The sequence below is a fragment of the Canis lupus genome, chromosome 21 (assembly GCF_011100685.1).
Source record: "Canis lupus familiaris isolate Mischka breed German Shepherd chromosome 21, alternate assembly UU_Cfam_GSD_1.0, whole genome shotgun sequence".
Lineage (NCBI taxonomy): Eukaryota > Metazoa > Chordata > Mammalia > Carnivora > Canidae > Canis > Canis lupus.
Window position 1 is genome coordinate 2532438 of NC_049242.1, and position 20723 is coordinate 2553160.

The following is a 20723-nucleotide window of genomic DNA, read 5'->3' on the forward strand; positions in this document are numbered from 1 at the left end:
TTTAGTCTTTGTCTCTTTGCATAATGTATTTATATAATAAATTCTGAGCATTCTATGTGAAAAATTATGGAGTTGCCTCATCATATCATTCTCTAGAAACATTTAACCTTTCCTCTGCTCAGGCAGCTAGAGCAAGGTTAGATCACTTTTTTCCATCAAGAAATGAAATGACTTTAAATTCATTTGAAAATAGCAAAAACTTCTGTTTCTGGAGCTACTGTTCCTCCCGGGGTGTAGACTTTTCAGGTACCAACTGTGAATCTGAGATGATCACCAATGAGCTCTCTTCCACTGGTCGTCCTCAAAAATGAATCTTTTTCTCCTAAGAATCACAAGATTGTTGAGACTTGCCTTTATTTTTCAGGGCAATCGTAGTGTCTTAACTAAGACTTAGTGTCTTAACATCCAACACTAGGAAAGTTCAGAGTTTTATTTTTCAGAAGTGAATGCTCTGATGTAAAAACTGATATGGAAGTGAATTCAATACCCCACCCTTCTTTAAAAAATCCTAGAAATCTCTTGTCAGCTATTTACTCCGAAGCCCAGAGAGATGGCATTTCTCTGTTGATTTTTCTGTCTCTTAGTACCAACTGTTGCCTAGGCCCATTCCCAGACCTCCCGTCAACTCTTCGCTGTAGTTGTTTCTTCTTGATTTTGTCTCTGATAGGTTTGGTTGCCTCATATTCTTTCCAATTCTTTAGCTAGTTTTTTGGAGTTTTGTTTGTTTGTTTTTGTTTTTTACATTTTCAGGTTTTTTTGCTTTTTTTTTTTTAAGTGGGAGTTTTGTTATTCTGTATCCATCATAGCTATAATTGGACCATCATAAATGTAATTAGCTTGTTTTTTTTTTTCATTTTGATTTTCAGATAGAAAATTGGGATGATATGATTTTAAATACATTTCAAAAAGTATCATGTAATTATTATTTTTACAATTAGAAAATATACATTTACTAAAAATAAAAATGACATTTAGCAATCCACTCTGCTGGGACTAAGCTGTGGAATAACACATTAGAAAATACATTCTTAAGCTAGAAAATTTTTCTTTTATAAACCCTACTTTACCTGATTATTGGAAATGACTAGATTCTTATTCTCCTGAATTAAATAGTTCATGGTGCTAGAAAATGCCCTAAATTTTCAATAATTTCCATACCTGTAGCACTCTTCATCACATGATCCATTATAGAATTCTCTATATGATATATACACTCAGACCCTTACATCAACAGATTTTTTAAATACCTTCTTATGTTCCTCATCACCATAATAATTCTAGTCACCACAAACAATATATTCCAAGTATTTATCAGTTGAGAAGGAGTAGGTATTATATCCTTTCTACTCACTGGATGATGATATGGCCTAGCAGACGCAAACACAGATGCCTTACAAGCAATCCTCTATAACCACATTGGAGACATAGAATTCATTATAACCATGGCATGGTTCCTACTAAATCTAAACACATGAGATTTTCAACAGATCTTCATAGCAACTAATAACAATATTAATATACCACTAATATACCACTCAATATACCACTAATTGGCCACAAGTAAGCATTATTTTGTAATCACAAGTATTTAATTTAAAAACTTATTTGGGTATTATGTATAGCTACACACACGAAGTATCACCTTTTCAGTGGCAAGAGATTTTAATTTGCTATTGAAAATTTGGATTTGAAATACAAAAGCCTAATGTGAGTATTTATGTATGGTGATTACTTTTAATTCTGAGACATTTTTTCTATGCAATGTAATTTCTTTTTTACATCTAACTTTTGAATTTAATAATTCATTGCCTATTTATAGAGAGCCTACTGTGTATAGCATCTATTTAAATGATACAATATATTTATAGACAAGAAGGTTTTCTTTTGTTCAATTTTTATTTGGTTATAAATTTTAACCATAAAAAAGACATAAGACTGAGTCTGCAATACCAAGTTCTTATCTGAAGTAATGAAATTCAAATGGTTATCTTTCTGAACACTTTCACCACCTTAGATGATAGATTCTAAAGAATATAGCATCTTAAATAGGCCGTCCAAATAATGTGATAAAATATTTCAAATTTTATGCTGCTGACATTTTTACCATCATACTTTTTGTTTTGGTGTAGTCTTCAAAAGTCATTGAAATCTCCTCCTTTGAGAAAATTACAAAGACTATGTTAAAACTAAATATTTTCAGGATATTTTTATACTGTAGTTAATAACATTTATATGCTGATATAAGTTATCTATATACTTATATAAGAATGTCCATGTATAGTTACATAACTTAATATACTTATAGTTAATAATATAACTAATCATTATATTTTATTCATTTCTATACCCCTAGTATCATATATTATCCTTACTCATGAAGTGTTGACTATTTTTAAATTAATAAATACATTAATTTTATCTATTTGAGAGTATACATGTAGAATTTAGATTTTTCAGTTCTAGTTTAAGACACACATTTTACTTAACAACATAATAATAAGAAAAATCTAAAAACAGGGACTCCTTGGTGGCTCAGGGGTTGAGCATCTGCCTTCAGCAAATCGTATGATTCTGGAGTCCCGGGATCGAGTCCCACATCAAGCTCCTTGCGAGGCACCTCCTTCTCCCTCTGCCTGTGTCTCTGCCACCCTCTGTGTCTCTCATGAATAAATAAATAAATAAATAAATAAATAAATAAATAAATAAATAAATCTTTTTTAAAAAAAGAAAAATCTAAGAACAGTTTACTATAGAAACTTCCATGCTCTACATAATATAACTTCTGACTGTAAGACTGTGGTTAATCACCATAACTAAAAATGAGGAATTAAATTGCCTAAAACTCTGAAAATAATCTTCTCAAGCAGTATGGCCAAACAGAAGGATGTAGTTCTAGGAGAATAACTGCAAATAGATGTTGTAATGAATTAAGTAAATAAGCAAAATGAAGGAAAGTACAAGTATTTTACTAATTATTTTTATAAGAAATCTAATTTTTTCTAATTAAAAAAATCTTATGTGCCTAATAAAGTTAACTTAATAATGAAGATATATTAAAAGAGCATCCAGTCTTTTAAAGATTAATAAATATTTATTGATGGACTATTTACATCAGACATTGTTCTACATGCTGGTGATCAAACAGTGAGCAAGAAAGTATACTACAGTGGGCTGAAGATAAGATAAAGAAATCTCCCAAATAAACACACAAATGTTAACAAGATAAGAAGTTTAAGAGAAAGATGGGACATAACTGTAAGATAATAGATCAAAGTCTTCAAAATGTTATGGAATAATAGTTTCCTATCTATAATATATACACTTAAATTATCCAAAAATGATGAGGGCAACATAAAACTATTTCCATATTTGCAAGGACTCAAAGTTTATCCCAACAAAATATTTTTTAGGATCCACTTTGAGGATGTATTTTAGCAAAATGAGTAGTTAAAATAAGAAAAGAAAGTTATTAAATTCAAGTCCAATGCTGGGCAAATTAAATCAAGATCTAAATAAAACTAGCTCCAGACAAAACCTAAATAGTAGATAAGATCTAGACAAAAACTAGAAATTTCATAAAAAGCAAATATAAAAATGGTGATTTCAATACAGGAAAAATAAACCATAACGTCTTATGATTTTGAGCATTTTGTGGAGTGTAGGGAGGAGGAAAAAAGCCATTTAAAACTGAAACCATCACCTTTCATTGGCATAATAGCAACATCTGGAATCCTAGAGAAGGAACCATTATTACAGTACATGAAATGTATTAGTCAAACGGCAAAGTCTGAAGGAACAGTCCTTATAAGATTGCCCTTGTTTCAGACACTAGTCAAAAGCTTGGGAGCTCTGGGGATGCCTGGGTTTCTCAGTGTTTGAGCATCTGCCTTCAGCTCAGGGCGTGATCCCAGAGACCCAGGATTGAGTCCCACATTGGGCTTACTGGATGGAGCCTGCTTCTCCCTCTGCCTGTGTCTCTGCCTCTCTCTCTCTGTGTCTCTCATAAATAAATAAATAAATAAATAAATAAATAAATAAATAAATAAATTCTTTAAAAAAAAGAGAGAAAGTTTGGGAGCCCTGGTACCTTCTTACTTCATACCAGCTGTCTAGAATTTTGGGGTTCTCTACAACCACCCTCAGCTTAAATAGTTTATTAGAGTGACTCATAGAACTCAGGAAAGTGCTATATTTACTATTACTGTTTTTTAGAATAGTGAATGTATACAATTAAAATCTATCAAAGGAAGGGTGAAAAAAGGACAGAGTTAGGGCAGTGCAAACACGGAGCTTCTGACTGCCTTCTGTCTGTGGGGTTAGGGGCAGCATAAACTGTTCCAGGCCATGATGGTGACAGTACCTGTATTACTAAACAGTGAAGCTCACTAGGCCTCTGGAACCTTTGGTTTCTACAGTTTATTAGGACTTCATTACATATTGCTTGTGTGACTGACCTAAAGCTAAAGCTGTTAGCTGGGGTTCAGGCTAATGGCTTTAGTCTTTAGGTTCTTGAGAGGTAGGAATTTATATTACATATCCCAAAGCCTCCATCATATATCACACTGTTAGACTTTGCAGTGGACAAAGCTTCCGGGCAAACCAAGACACTCCTATAAGCATGAGATTATCACCCTGTGGCCAAAGGCAAAGACCAGACCTCTCTCTGAGTAAGGTTACTGTGTATTAACTTCTTATTGAAATAATTAGAGAGTTATGACAATTAGATGTTTTCTACTGGCTTTTTACTTACAAAGAGTAACAACAATAAAACAAAAACCCAAAGAAATAGATAAACAAAAACCACAGACCAATCTTAGAAAACTCAACTATGAATTAAAATATGATGGAAATACAAAACATATTTACAACACTGAGACTGGGGGATGGAAATAAAAAACAGTGCAAGAGAGAAGATGAGGGAAAATTAAGTACTGCTATCTGCATCTGACAAAATGGGAAGTCAAGATATAATACCTTTACGTTTGGAACAGGAATGGAAGGTTTGGTACACTGAAAATGCAGATTTGACAAATGGAAAGAGAGACTGAGAATAATTGTCCCACTGGATTGAGAGACATAAAAAGGGAAGTGGTATTATATAGCAAAGGAGCTAGAGCTATATCTTTTATATGAGAGAACGAGAAGATAATGTTTTGATAATAAATCAAAAACTGATTCAACTGTATTACATAGTAAAATAGAGTTGATATTTTAAGAAGTAAAAGAAAAAATAGTATTTGTCTTTAGATATTGGCTTAAGATTGTTTTATTACAGCTTCTCTGTACTATTAGATGCTTTTAAGACCATGTATGTAGGTTATTTTGTTAAAATTTTTAAAAGAAACTTAATAGAACTTCTTAAAAACGCTACATATGGACAAAGTAGGTTTTTTTTTTTTGACATGAACTGACATAACAGAATAAAATAAAAATATAGTCACCTGAACTTAATGTTACCAGAAAAAAATGATGAAAATTATTTCTTTATAGCCATTATAGTCAATTTTGGATTATTACAGGCAAGTCAATATTATAGTGAGCTACTTATTATTTTTTAACGATTTTATTTATTTATTCATGAGAAACACACACACACAGAAAGAGAGAGAGAGAGAGAGAGGCAGAGACACAGGCAAGGGAGAGCCAGGCTCCATGTAGGGAGCCCAACATGGGACTCGATTCTGGGTCTCCAGGATCACGCCCTGGGCTGAAGGCAGTGCTAAAACGCTGAGCCACCTGGGCTGCCCTATGAGCTATTTATTCTTAAAATGGTCCAAGAAAACTATTCTAGTTCAAAGATACCGGGGACATTTAAGGGGGGAGGGGGATTGGAAGAGACTTTAATATTATGATTTGATATTGTGATTACAAAATCTTAAGTTAAGACAAAGGGAAATTATTTTTGGAATATTAGAATTATATAATTATAAGAGAAAAATGACAAAATTAAGCAAATAGAAGAAAATTTAATTTCCCAGCTTAGGCAAAATCATCTTAACTACTGAATATATATATATTCAGTATATATATGATGGTTATTAAGTTGAAATATGTGATAAAATTTGGAAAATATTTCTGACAGATTGGCATCAAGTTTCCCCTAAGAGCATATTATTAGTTGAATATACTGTATTACATTGTTTCTATATTTATGCAACGAATACATGAATCTAGAAATCTGAAGTAAAATGCAAATGCCATATCAGTTAGCACTATTAAAAACATTTATTTGCCTGACAATGGATTGATTATCTCTCCAAAAGCCTGTGCTATAAAATGCATTTCAAGTCCTTGAGCTAAAGCAGAATTGCCATCCTGTTAAAGAGGGTACACTAAAATGTGTGTATATTTATTTCCAGATTTAGTGTAGAGCTGTATCAGCCTAACCATTCTTTTCAGAGTTCCACATTCTGAGTAGAAAATAAGCATATTCTTGAGCTTCTGTTTGAAATAGAGGCATAAATCCATAAAAGTTCATAGTGCAGTTATAGTTAGTTTCCCTAGGCCCCAAGAAAAGTGTGTTAACTCCTAAAAATAGTTTGTTATTCCTTGAAAATGTTAGGTTTTTAAAAAATTGATTTTTGAAAATTTAGGGAGAAACATAGAAAGTTGGAGAAATACTTCCTTAAGTAAAGAGCATCTGGTTATAAACAGATATGGAATATTGCTGAAGTGAAACATTTTGCTAAATGGAATTTCTTAATCTACTGTTTCTTATTTTATTAAATATTTACTGAAAAACATTTATTTTATCTTATTTTCTAATTACACCTTAAAGGTGTTGAACCTGACCTTTAAAGAAAAAAGAAATTCTTTTGTGTTATACTACTGTTTTTCTATTCTAGAATGGGCTTAAAGTCAGTGAAGTACATACTGGTACTGGTTACATGGCATCTCTTTGCATTTTCACAGGTAACCAAATTCTGTACCACCCTTAGATGTCAATAGTGCATCACTCAATATGCTCTCTTTGAAAGAGGAGAAACAGAGACAGGGTGAGATGAGAGAAGTGAATGAGAGAGAAGAGGAGGAGGAGGTGTGGAAACTTGGGGGAGGAAGAATTAACAACACGGGAGGGGTGCACTGATGCCATAAAGTCATGATTTTGAATATTTGCTTAGCAGCCCAGTTTTCCTCTGACTGCATGTAAATCACTTATTTTTCATCAACTTATTCAATACTTACAAACTCCAGTCTATGTATCAGTCACTGTGTTTGAAGATTATAGTACATAGAGAATTGCTAATCACTATTTCTGCCTTAAACATACAATATACTATCAACATATCAATTTTCTGAGCAAGCTTCTTCATCTTAAAAACAATAATAAACATATAATTTATCTGTTAATTTTTTCTTTAGTTTTGACCCTGATTCTTTGATAATAATTTCATCTTCATTATGACAGCAATTCAATGAAATGTGATTTATGATGGGGACTTCAGAACACATCATATCAGTTAATGAAATGTATATTTTCATTCCATTTCACAAGATGATAAAATTGAGCTTCTATGTGCTTAATGTGATTTGGAAAATAACGCTGCGAAACAAGCTAAAATCATCTGGGTCCTGGCAGTCCCAAACTGATTCTGATGTTCTCATACTTTGTGTCTGGTGCTAGGATCCATTTATTCAACCTTTAATGCACCTCTATGCATGCCACACAATCCCCTCTCCTACCATTTGAAAGTAACTTTATTAAGCTTTATCTGTTTTTTTTTTTTTATAAAAAACTGAAACCCAGAATCATTGGCTATGCTGCCAATTCATCAACAACAATAAGCTAATAGAAAGCATTTATTTCCATACGTGAAATTATGAAATATTAATTTTTTGTGCATAATTAAAGAATATCAGTCATCAGTGAACATATAATAAATTATCTGAGGATTTGGGGGTCTTCTAGTACCCTCAAATATTATCATTTCTTACACACTTGTAAATGTAGATTTAGAGTGAGTATAAAATTGCCAGTAAGGCATGTCTTTAAGTACAATAAACAAAACTCTTATTCATTCCATCCTTAATACCAAATGTAATTACTACATGATTACTTTTTTAGTAATTGCATTCATAACCTCCTTGACAAATAATAGGCACAGAAAATTAGGCTATAGCTTCTCCAAATCCTCTGTAAGCAACTGCCTCATTAGGCTGCACTTGTTTCTGTTCTAGTATCTATGGTGTCTGAAAAAAATAGAACCTTTTATTGTATAAAGATGCACCTTTTCACAAGTGTAACTCTGTAAAGGAAAAATCCATATTATGTGCTTACTCATAGACCCATTCTCAGCAACTAACTCTACATCACAAAATGTCTGGCATTAGAAGGAGAATTGCACATAATAATTATTAAGTATTTATAGCAAAACACATTTCTTGGTTCTCTTTACCTTTAGTGTCTTTCTCTACCTTTCTATTTTACCAAAACAAAAATATCAACAGCTTTCACAATACATTTGAGATAATAAAGGAAACTGTCACATTTCATGTCCTAAAGAACATTTTACTTTATTTCATTTGCAGTGTTACTGGTTTATTGTCTATTTGTCCATTGTCATTGCAGTTGATATTGAAATTGCTTTCTGCTTTTTATACTTACTGAATGACTGAAATGTTCTAAGCATCCGAGAGAATCATTCATACAATGCTCAGCTGCTGTCGTTAGAGTGGTGGTAACTTTCTTAGAGAGGAAGTAAATGAACACAGTGGTCTCTAACTATGTAAGTTATGGTGCCTGAACTCCAGGGTCATACTGTTAATTAATATTTCATCCTTATAGTTAATTTCACATAAATTACTCAATTTATTCATTCAATTTAGCAAACAATGTAATAAGGAAGACAAATAGATAAAAGACAAGCAATAAATACTTGTGAGAGTGTACTTTAGAGAATGGAAAAAAGGAAGGGAATCCAACCCAGGTAGTAAAGCCTCATGATAGTTTTCTTAAAATATTGGAAGGTAGTATCCATAAAAAGGCCAATCAAAGGTAAATATTGGAAGGTAGTATCCATGAAAAGGCCAATCAAAGATTTTTTCAGGCAAAAGAAATAACATATATGAGGGCAATGTGTTTAACAAACATGACAAAAAGGAGGCAGTTTGGATGAGTTTGAATACACACAGTGGATGGTACTGATGAGAGATGAGACTTTTTGGTTTATCATTTAGATTTCATTTAGTATTTCATTTTGTGTAACTAAGAGTGCATACCTTGGGACACCTGGGTGGCTCAGTGGTTGAGCATTTGCCTTTGGCTCAGGGTGTGATCCTGGAGTCTCAGGATCGAGTCCCACATTGGGCTACCTGCATGGAGCCTGTTTCTCTCTCTGCCCCTCTCTCTGTGTCTCTCATGAATAAATAAGTAAAATCTTAAAAAAAAAAAGAATGGGCACCTTGAGATTTTTCTCTTACATGTGAAGCGACCAAATAATATAATTTATGTCATTTTTTTTCAAATTGTTGCTCCCAAAACAGACAACACTGTACAAGTGACTCATAGCTATTTTTTACTAGTGTAGGAAAAAGGAACCACATGTGAGTCCCTATGTCTGGAGGGTTAATAGCATTTTCTTTAAAAAAAAAAAAAAGATTTATTCATTTGAGAGAGACAGAGAGAGCACAAGCAGGGGGAGAGGCAGAGAGAGAGAGAGGAAGAAGCAGACTCCTCGCTGAGCAGGGAGCCCGACCTGGAGCTTGGCTCCATCCCAGGACTGGAGTTCATGACCTGAGCTGGAGATAGACACTTAACCATCTGAGCCACCCAGGCACCCTGGGTAAATAGCATTTTCTTCATTTGTAACACTGCACAGCATTATATGCCTAGAAACTATCTTCTAATACTTTTGAGTAATTAGATTGCAATAGTAACCTGCTCTAAATTTTAGGTTTTATTCAGAAAGTTGAACCCCTTGTATTTAGAAAGTGGAACCCCTAATGGTAGGAACTATTATAAGAATAGGACTTTATATGATTGTGGGAGCTGGTAAAGAAAACTATGAAAATATACTACTGTGTATCAGCTAATGAGTCTGTAATTGCTTTAAATCAACAGGACCGCTAGTTAAGAAGAAAAGGTTGGTGTGGAGGAGGAGAGAGTGAGGAGGATAAACTGGACATGTGCCAGGGTCCCACTGCCTATGACCTTGACAACGTTAGATGAATGATAGAGAAAGCTAGCAATCTTTCCTGCTGAACTCTACATATACCTGGCCCAAGACTTGGAGAACAAAATGAAGGAAATTCAGTAGAGGAATTTCAGGCCTGAAATCTGCCACGCACCAAGTTGAGATAGCCAATCAGTGACGATTAAAATATTTAACACTTTACTTACACCTTATAAATCTTTTGCCATTTTATTTGGGCTCAACATTATCTCAACATCACCAGTGCATGCTGGAACATTTAGTTCCAGCTTGGCTAACAAATTACCAATTTGTTACAAATTGGCTACAAATTACCAATTGGCTAATCAATTACCACCATCAAATCCTCATCAATGTGGAATCCACTTGCAATTGCTTTAACAATATTTAAATTCCAAAGAAAGACAATAGCAAATTATGCTCCACATTCCCTTCCCTTGAATATGGACTACACTTGATGACTCACTTCTAATGAATAGAATACAATGGAAACAAAGGCATGTCACTCCAAGATTAGGTTATTAAAAAAAAAAAAATGAGGCTTCCCATCTTGGAGTTTCTCTACCTTTCTCTTATATCTAATCTTTCAATATGGAGAAACTGTGTCATTACTAGCCCTATTGAAAAGCCTGCATAATGAGAGAATGAAACCTCTGGCCATGAAACACACTAATGAACTTGGAAGAAGATCCACCAGTCCTTAAATGCAAAGACTGCTGTCTGCCCTGACAGCTTGATTGCAACTCCATAAAAGACCCTGGAACAGAACCACTCCACTAAGTCCCCACTCCTAGAATATTGACCCTTAGAAGGTGAATGAATAAATGTTTGTTGTTTTAATATGAAAAAGTATGGGATAGATTTTAATGCAGCAATATTTGTCTAGTATCAATGTTTGTATCTGGAAGTTGAGCGCTGCCAAAACTACAATCTAAAATGGGAGAATGGTCTTAGAATGGACAATGGGCTTTGAGGAGAGTATAGTGAAAGCTTAGAGTAGCTCAAACATACCACCTGTGGAGGTTTGGACTTTGAGCATGCTGTAGATAAGAACTCTCCAGGTGAAGAGTATATTATTGGAAACTGGAGAAAAGGAGATCTTTGTTAGATAGTTGCAGAAGGTTTAACAACTCTGTTGCCTACATCTAAATGGAAAGTGGAAAATATAACTATAAAGTGGATGGTCCAGGTAAGATTTACAACTAGAGAAGTGTCAGCTCTTGCTGTAGTCCTTTTTTCTTCTTGCTCTTTAGAGGGAAATGCAAGAGGACACGTGAAAAACTGTTTAGAAAGAACAAAGGAAAACTGTTACACAAAAAGGGGTCAAAACACAATTTTGAAGTTTCTCAGCCTCTTTAGCAGGCAGATGATACTAAAATTAAGAAATTATCTTAGAGCAAAGATTACATCTAGGGTATGGCAAGACAACTAGGGCTTAAAGATGAAGCTTAGAGTGTAACTACAAAATATTTTATTAAACTTACAAAAAAAAAATTCAAGATAGTATCTTTGAGTACCTTTCCATAAAACAAAAGCCCCTCTAAGGAAATTAAGGATATACCTCATAAATCCTCTCAATCAAATAATAGTGCCCCTAAGAAGCTCCAGGGTATTCTATCTCAATTGTCACAGTGGTAGCCCAAGGTACAGAAGAGCTGAATCTTGAAGAGAGTTGTGGTTTATCCTTTGTCAAATGAACTAACACCTAAAATGCACTAGAGGATATCCAAAATATTTTTAGAGTTATATTGGAAGCACTGTCATCCTGGTCTGAAATAGAAAATGAATATAACATGAAGTCTATTCCAATGCTGGAACACCTGGGTGGCTCAGTCCATTGAGTGTTTGCCTTTGGCTCAGGTCGTGATCCCAGGCTCCTGAGGTGGAGCCCCTCTCCCTCTGTCTTCCCCTCTCCCTCTGTCTCTCATGAATAAGTCAATAAAAAAAAAAAAGAGTCTATTCCAATGCCAAAGCTTTATCAGCAAGAAGCAAACAAAAAACTACTCATTTTTATTGTCAACTTGTGATTGTTGCCCTTCATGAAAAAGAAAAGACAGTGGGAGAACCAGGAGAACAGACCGCAAAACAAATGGTAAAATATTTCTATAAAGAAAATTTCCCTTTATCTACTCTTTAATAGTCATTATAACTTATATAGGAAATACAGGATGAATGTATCACTCTTTCCCTCTGCTTTCTAAATTTTTAAAACTAATGAGTTTATGCCCAATATGCAACAATTTCTCCATTTTCTTCCCAAGTAGCATCATATGCTTCTGATGCTGCAAGAGTCAATTTCTTTCCATTTTTTCTTCAAGGTAATTAAAATGAAGGTAAAGATCTTTGTTTTAGGAGTGTTTAATTGGGCCTTGATCTACCCTTTGAATGTTTTAATACCATATAGCAAGTCAGAATGTTCAAATCTACTTCATGTTACACTCTTTCTACTCCCTCTCTGCCTTGGTGGAAAGAGAAGAGCCCTTCTTGAGACAGAATCAGAATACTCGGGTGTTAGTAGTGGTTTTGTTATAGCTGTTACTGCTGTGATGTATGTACTTACATGTCAAAGGCAAGACACATTAGCAAATATAGTCTCATGTGTTTTTCTCTGATGTCATTTCTGTATTTATAATAAAGGACTCTGTAATAGACTTTCTAAAATTCTGACTCTTTAGTCATAGGACTATTATTTTGAGAACTCTGATACGAATTCTAGTATCTGACTTTCTACCCTTCTTGAATTTATACTTAGCTACAAACCCAAACCCAAACCAAAACCACCCATCGTCAGAAACAGACTGATCCTTTACTTCTAAACTTGCATGCATTTTAAAAAGGCAAAGAATCAAAGAACATGGTGACTAAATATTTCCTTCATTCCATCAAAACTCATTCAAACACTCTAGTAACTTCTCTTACAGACATAGTTCACATACTTTTACCTATTGAGAAATACTCGGAAACTCTTCTGGATCAGGAAGCATCACAAATGACTTTTGTGTTATCTCTAATTGAAGTGCTTCTGAAGAACACCTTCTATACATAGGATTTAGATAATTTAAAACTATTTTTAATATATGTCTTAATTTTTTCTCCTATCACTTTTTATCAACTTTCCTCATTCTATTTGTGGGTTTCACTATCATCCGATAAATTTGGTGGGTTTTTTTTTGTTTCATTTTTCTTTTACTCAATTATCCCTGTGTATTTACTTTGTCTTATTTGCTAGTTATATAGACATAGCATGCAAAAGTATTTGTTATCTTGTTTTTAAATATATGGCCATTAGATAAAACTGATATTGATCTGAATAATTCTGACACAGAAAATTCCGTAATATTCCAGAACCTCATCTTGCTCTGCTTTTCACTATTGATGAATATTTTTATTGTAAGTTCAATAATATCTGTGATATTCCCTTTGCTTAGAGACAAAACAGACATTAAATAAAAGAAGAAGAGATTCTGATTAGCGATACTGACCATCTTTTCATGTGTCTCTTGGTCATCTGCATGTCTTTGAAAAATGTCTAATAAGTCTTCTGCCCATTTTTAATTGTATGTTTGGGTGCTTTTGGTATTGATATGTACAATTTCCTTATTTATTTCACATAGCAACCCTTTATTGAGTATATAATTTTCAAATTCCTCCCCTTCAGTAGGTTGCCTTTTTATTTTGTTAATGGTTTCCTTTGCTGTGCAGAAGCTATCTATTTTGATGTATTTCTTTCAAAAATTTTTATTTATTTATTCATTTGAGAGAGAAAGAGGAATGCCTGGGTGATTCAGCAGTTGCGTGTCTGCCTTCTGCTTGGGACAGGATCCCAGAGTACCAGAATCGAGTCCCACACCAGGCTCCCTGCATGGAGCCTGCTTCTCCCTCTGCCTGTGTCTCTGCCTCTCTCTCTCTCTCATGAATAAATAAAATAAAATCTTAAAAAGAGAGAGAGTAAGAGAACATAAGCAAGGGCAGCAGCAGAGGAAAGGATGAAAAAGGCTCCCTGCTGAACAGGGACCCTAATACAGACAGAACTCGATCCCAGGACCTCGGGATCATGACTACACTGAAAGCAGACAATTAACCGACTGAGCCATCCATGCACAACCATTTAGGAATCTATTCCTAATAGATTATTTCTACTTTTGTTTCCTTTCCTTCCTTGGGAGACATATCCAGAAAAATGTTGCTATAGCTAACGTCAAGAAAATTACTGCCTATACTTTCTTCTAGAATTTTTATGGATTCAGGTCTCACATATAGATCTTTAATCAATTTTGAGTTTGTTTTTGTGCATGGTTTAAGAAAGTGGTCCACTTTCTTTCATTTGCATGTTGCCATCCAGTTTTCTCAACACCATTTGTTGAAGATGTTTTTCCCACTGGATATTCCTTCCTGTTTTGTTGAGGATTAACTAACCATATAAATGTGGGTTTGTTTCTGGGCTCTCTATCCTATTCTATTGATCTATTTTTGTACCAGAATCACCCTGTTTTAATTATTATATTTTTGTAGTATATCTTGAAATCTGGAATTGTGATACCTCAAGGTTTTTTGTTGTTTTTGTTTGTATGTTTTTCCTCAAGATTGCTTTGGCTATTCAGTCTTTTCTGGTTCCATACAAACTAGGAATATTTGTTTTAGTTCTGTAAACATTGCTGTTGGTATTTTGATAAGGATTACACTGAATCTGTAGATTGCTTTGGGTAGTATGGACATTTTAACAATATTTGTTCTTGCATTCCATGAACATGGAGTGCCTTTCCATTTGTTTGTGTTGTTTTCAATTTCTTTCATTAACATTTTATTTTTTTTAATTTATTTTTTATTGGTGTTCAATTTACTAACATACAGAATAACCCCCAGTGCCCGTCACCCATTCACTCCCACCCCCCGCCCTCCTCCCCTTCTACCACCCCTAGTTCGTTTCCCAGAGTTAGCAGTCTTTATGTTCTGTCTCCCTTTCTGATATTTCCCACACATTTCTTCTCCCTTCCCTTATATTCCCTTTCATTCCCCAAATGAATGAGAACATATAATGTTTGTCCTTCTCTGACTGACATTTTATATTTTTCAGATTATAGGTCTTTCACCTCATTGGTTAAGTATATTCTTAGGTATTTTATTATGTTTAGTGATACTGTAAATGGGTTGTCTTCTTAACTTCTCTTTCTGCTATGTTTTTATTAGTATATACAATGCTACCAATTTCTGAGTATTAGCTTTGTTTCCTGAATTACAAAATTTACTGATTTTATTTATCAATCCTGATAGTTTTTTGGTGTGGCTTGTAGATTTTAATGCCATCTGCAAATAGTGACAATTTAACTTCTTCATTATCAATATGAATACCTCATTTATTTTCCTTGTGTGATTCCTCTAGCTACAACTTCCAGTTGTACTATGTTGAAAAAAGGTTGTAGAATGGAAATCCTAATCTTGTTTCTGATCTTAGGGGAAAATATCTCAGTTTTCCACCATTGAATATTATGTTATCTTTGGTTTTTTTATGTATATGTTGAGGTATGTTTCTTTGAAATCCACTTTATTAAGAGTCTCTAATCATTTACAGATGTTGAATTATGTCCTGTGCTTTTGCTGAATCTATTGAGATGATTATGATTTTTATCCTTCACTTTTTTAATATGGTAGACACTTGTCAAAGTGGTTAGAATAAAAAAAATAAAAAACAAGAAATAACAAATGTTGGAGAGGATGTGGAGAAAAACAAATCCTTACACATTGCTGGTGGAAATGTAAATTGATATAGCCACTGTGAAAAAAAAGTACGAACAGTCTTCAGAAAATTAAAAATAGAAATATAACATGATCCAACAATACCAGTACTGGGCATTTACCCAAAGAAAGCAAAAACACTGATTTAAAAGGACACATGAACACTTACATTTATTCCAGCATTATTTACAATAGCCAAGATATGGAAGCAACACAAGTATCCATTGATAGACAAATGGATAAGAAAGGCATGGTATATACACACAATTGGATATTATGCAGCCTTACAAAAAGATGACACCATGACATTTATGACAAAATGGATTAACCTACAGGGTATTATGTGAACTAAGTCAGACTGAGACAGACAAATGCTTTATGATTTCATTCATATGTGGAATCTAAATAAACAAACAAAGGAAAAGCAGAATCAGAGCTATAAATACAGAGAACAAACTGATGGTTGCCAAAAGTGGGGGAGCATGTGGATGGGCAAAATCGTTGAAGGGGAGCGGGAGATATAGACGTCTAGTTATAGAATGAATAAGTTAAAGGAATAAAAACACAGCATATGGAATATAGTTAATCATATTATAATAGCATTGTATGGTAACAAATGGTAACCACACTTGTGGTGAGCATAGTACATCATATAGAAAAGTTGAATCACCATGTTGTACACTTGAAATTAATGTAACATTGTGTGTCAACTGTATTCAAATTTAAAAAATAAAGCATAAAAAAGATATTCTGAAAGGCAAATATCAAGAAATAATTCTTAGAAATCCATGAATTCTTAATGTCTCATAATAACACCAAGATTTTTTTAATAATAAATTTATTTTTTATTGGTGTTCAATTTGCCAACATACAGAATAACAGCCAGTGCTCATCCCGTCAAGTGCCCCCCTCAGTGCCCGTCACCCAGTCACCCCCACCCCCCGTCCTCCTCCCCTTCCACCACCCCTAGTTCGTTTCCCAGAGTTAGGAGTCTCTCATGTTCTGTCTCCCTTTCTGATATTTCCTACCCATTTCTTCTCCCTTCCCCTCTATTCCCTTTCACTATTATTTATATTCCCCAAATGAATGAGACCATATAATGTTTGTCCTTCTCCGATTGACTTACTTCACTCAGCATAATACCCTCCAGTTCCATCCATGTCGAAGCAAATGGCGGGTATTTGTCATTTCTAATGGCTGAGATTCAGAGTGCTATGAAGGGAAGCTACAAACACATTGCCATGGTAGTGAGGGAAGGAGTAAAGGCTCAGACAGATGGCCTTCAACTAAAGACTGTATCAGATGAGGCAAAAATTAACACCTGAGTGTGATAATGGATCATATCCTTTCAACTTAAAAGCATTTCTTGAATTCTAAGGATATGATTTTTTTAAACCTACATATTTCAGATTTTGTGATGGAAAGAACATTCTAAATCTGTAATTAAAATAAACAAATATTTGCTCTTGTAGGATATCCAGAGAACACTTGTTGATCCTACAGATAAAAATTACCACACACAATTTAGTTCAGGACAAGATAGATAAGAAGTTAATCTACTTTCTAATCTCATGAATATTTCCTCAGAACAGGAAATGACTAGGGCATTATTTGATGAATACCTTTGGCTTACATAAATCCATTTTTGATATTACATTTCTAAAATATCTGAAACATTATTCTAATGCTAAAGGATTCATTACAACATATATATCTAATATTTTCAATATACACAAAATGCATTCCTAATATAAGATTTTCAACATATATTTTATCTTTTATTTATTTTTAAGATTTTATTTATTTATTCATGAGAGACACACAGAGAGAGAGGCAGAGACACAGGCAGAGGGAGAAATAGCCTCCATGCAGGAGCAAATGGTGCATATTCCTCCTTTCTAATGGCTGAGTAATATTCCATTGTATATATAGACACATCTTCTTTATCCAGTCATCTGTCGATGGACACCAAGGCTCTTTCCACAGTTTGGCTATTGTGGACATTGCTGCCATAAACATTGGAGGGCAGGTGTCTCAGCTTTTCACTGCATCTGTATCTTTGGGGTAAATCCCCAGCAGTGCAATTGCTGGGTCCTAGGGTAGCTCTATTTTTAACTCTTTGAGGAACCTCCACAAAGTTTTCCAGAGTGGCTGAGCCAGCTCACATTCCCACCAACGGTGCAAGAGGGTTCCCACTTTCTCCACATCCTCTCCAACATTTGTTGTTTCCTGTCTTGTTAATTTTCCCCATTCTCACTGGCGTGAGGTGGTATCTCATTGTGGTTTTGATTTGAATTTCCCTGATGGCAAGTGATGAGGAGCATTTTCTCATGTGCGTGTTGGCCATGTCTATGTCTTCCTCTGTGAGATTTCTCTTCATGTCTTTTTGTCCATTTCATTATTGGATTGTTTGTTTCTTTGCTGTTGAGTTTAATAAGTTCTTTATAGATCTTGGAAACTAGCCCTTTATCTGATATGTCATTTGCAAATATCTTCTCCCATTCTGTAGGTTGTCTTTTAGTTTTGTTGACTGTATCCTTTGTTGTGCAAAAGCTTCTTATCTTGATGAAGTCCCAATAGTTCATTTTTGCTTTTGTTTCTTTTACCTTCGTGGATGTATCTTGCAAGAAGTTGCTGTGGCCAAGTTCAAAAAGGTTGTTGCCTGTGTTCTCCTCTAGGATTTTTATGGATTCTTGTCTACACTTAGATCTTTCATCCATTTTGAATTTATCTTTGTGTACAATATAAGAGAATTGTCCAGTTGTATTCTTCTGCATGTGGTTGCTTGTTATATTCATTTAACTTGCAGATCTGTTTGTTAAAGTTGTTGGTAAGCCTTATTATCATTCTTAATGAAATAGAAAATATTTTATTTTGTGATTTTTTTGTAGTAATGAACTGAATTAAAAGAACTTTTAGGTTTTATTATTAAACAAAGAAACATGGTTGTCATTGGGTATTACTATTGTAAGAGGAAAATATACTTTGTAAATTTTTTTCATTAACATTGGAAAAACTGATTTATAGATAGGCACTACACTTTTAAAAATAGATCTATTCTCAAGGGATTAATTAAGAATAGATTATGACACATATAATGTATGTCTCCTAAAACATGGAAGTATCTTTTCATTCTGTATAATTGTCTTTAAATAGGGTTAAATAAAAAAAAATAAATAGGGTTAAATCAATTAAAGTAAAACTAATATGCAAGGACTTGGAAATCCATACTTGAGATGATGGCTTAAATATGACATTTTAAAATGTTCTATGCATTTTTGAAAGCCATTATTAATACAGAATATCTGTGCCTACATGTACTTTAATATCTGTTTCTTAACCTCTGTGGACATGATTAACACAAATAAACCCATTATTAGTAGCAGACTTTAGAAATAAAACTCTGATATCTTCATATGAATATGCTGCTATTAGCTCATTTTTCACTTGCTGAAAGATACAGACTATTTAATTAAAAATCAACCTATCCAGGCATAGCTGCATTTCTGTCAGACAGAAAGCTGGTGGGAAGATTTGGCAGCTGTATAAATAAGATCTATTCTAGAAGTATTTTTCCCATACAAATTCCTTCCAGAAATATGTATACCTCACTTTTTATTAGTGTATAAGAGAAAAAATCCCTTTGTCTTAGAAAATCCACTGTCACATATATTGGTATTTTTACTACCTTAATAAAATCTAGGGATTTATTTTAAAGAACATCACATTATGGATTTTTCTTTGAGAAAATACAACAGTGAGCTTTGGTTAAACAAAGAATTATGTCTCTTCATTTCAAAGAAATTCAGTTTAAATATAGTATTTGAAATATAAGTTCAGGCAGAATTTTAATTAGCATACAAGCCCTGGGATGTACTTCTCAGGAATGCTGAGTGTTTTGAGTCTCTACCTTCAGACATACTCAGTATTAATTTTAGCGTGATAAGCTACCTTGTTTTTCATGCTTCTTAAAGTCAGAGAGATAAGATTGTTGTTTAATCTAGTTATTTTATATTAACTCTCTGTTACCTGGATATTATCAGCTGATCCTGAAGTTCAGAAAGATCCAGGATTACATCTGAAAAACTTCCAAGTTAAAAGGGAATTGGAACATGAAGTTGCTAGGAGATAGTGGTTTCTTGGGCAACACATCTCTGTATCCAGGGAAAAAGCTAAGATATTAAGCATTGCCTTTGTTTAAATGTATACAGTGCATTACAAAGACATGGTGGTAAATAAAGGACAATAGTAGTAGCAGCTCTGTTAATTACATAATATACTAATAGCTACAAACGTTATTGAACATACTTGGTGCTGTGCTAAGCCTATATTTACTTCTTCTTTTAAAGAGAGAGTGCTAGATAGCACAGGAGTGGGTGTGCGGGGAGGGACAGAGAGAAAGGAGAGTATCTTAAGCTGGTCTCATGCCTGGGTCATAGGACCTGATCTCATGACCTTGAGATAACGACCTGAACTGAAATTAAGAGTGTATTAGCCTACTGAGCTACACAGGCACCCGTATATTTATTTTCTTCTTAAGCATTCACAATTACCTATGTTTTGTACATTTTATAATGAGGAAAATTAGATTGACAATTTTTAAATAATGTACCTAAACACTACTCATCTTGGAAATGAGTAGATTCTGATGTAGGCCTATTTATGCCTAGAGTTTCAAATATTTAATGTCTTTGTTATACACTAACTGACAGTTATTCTGGTAATTTGACAATACAACTACCACTATTAACTAACACTTATTACACATTTGCCAGACACTCTTCTAAATGAGCCTCATTAATTCTTTTTTTTTTAATTTTTATTTATTTATGATAGTCA

The 20723-nt window shown here is 33.8% G+C and overlaps 1 long non-coding RNA gene across 1 annotated transcript in view; it reads right to left on the reverse strand.

Moving 5' to 3' along the window:
- Window positions 1–19989, reverse strand: part of LOC111091474 — a 58671-nt gene extending 38682 nt beyond the window's left edge. Inside the window, exon 1 of the long non-coding RNA XR_005375340.1 lies at window positions 19914–19989. This is a non-coding gene — a long non-coding RNA (uncharacterized LOC111091474). The remainder of the gene's footprint in view (window positions 1–19913) is intronic.
- Between the last annotated feature and the right edge of the window lie 734 nt (window positions 19990–20723).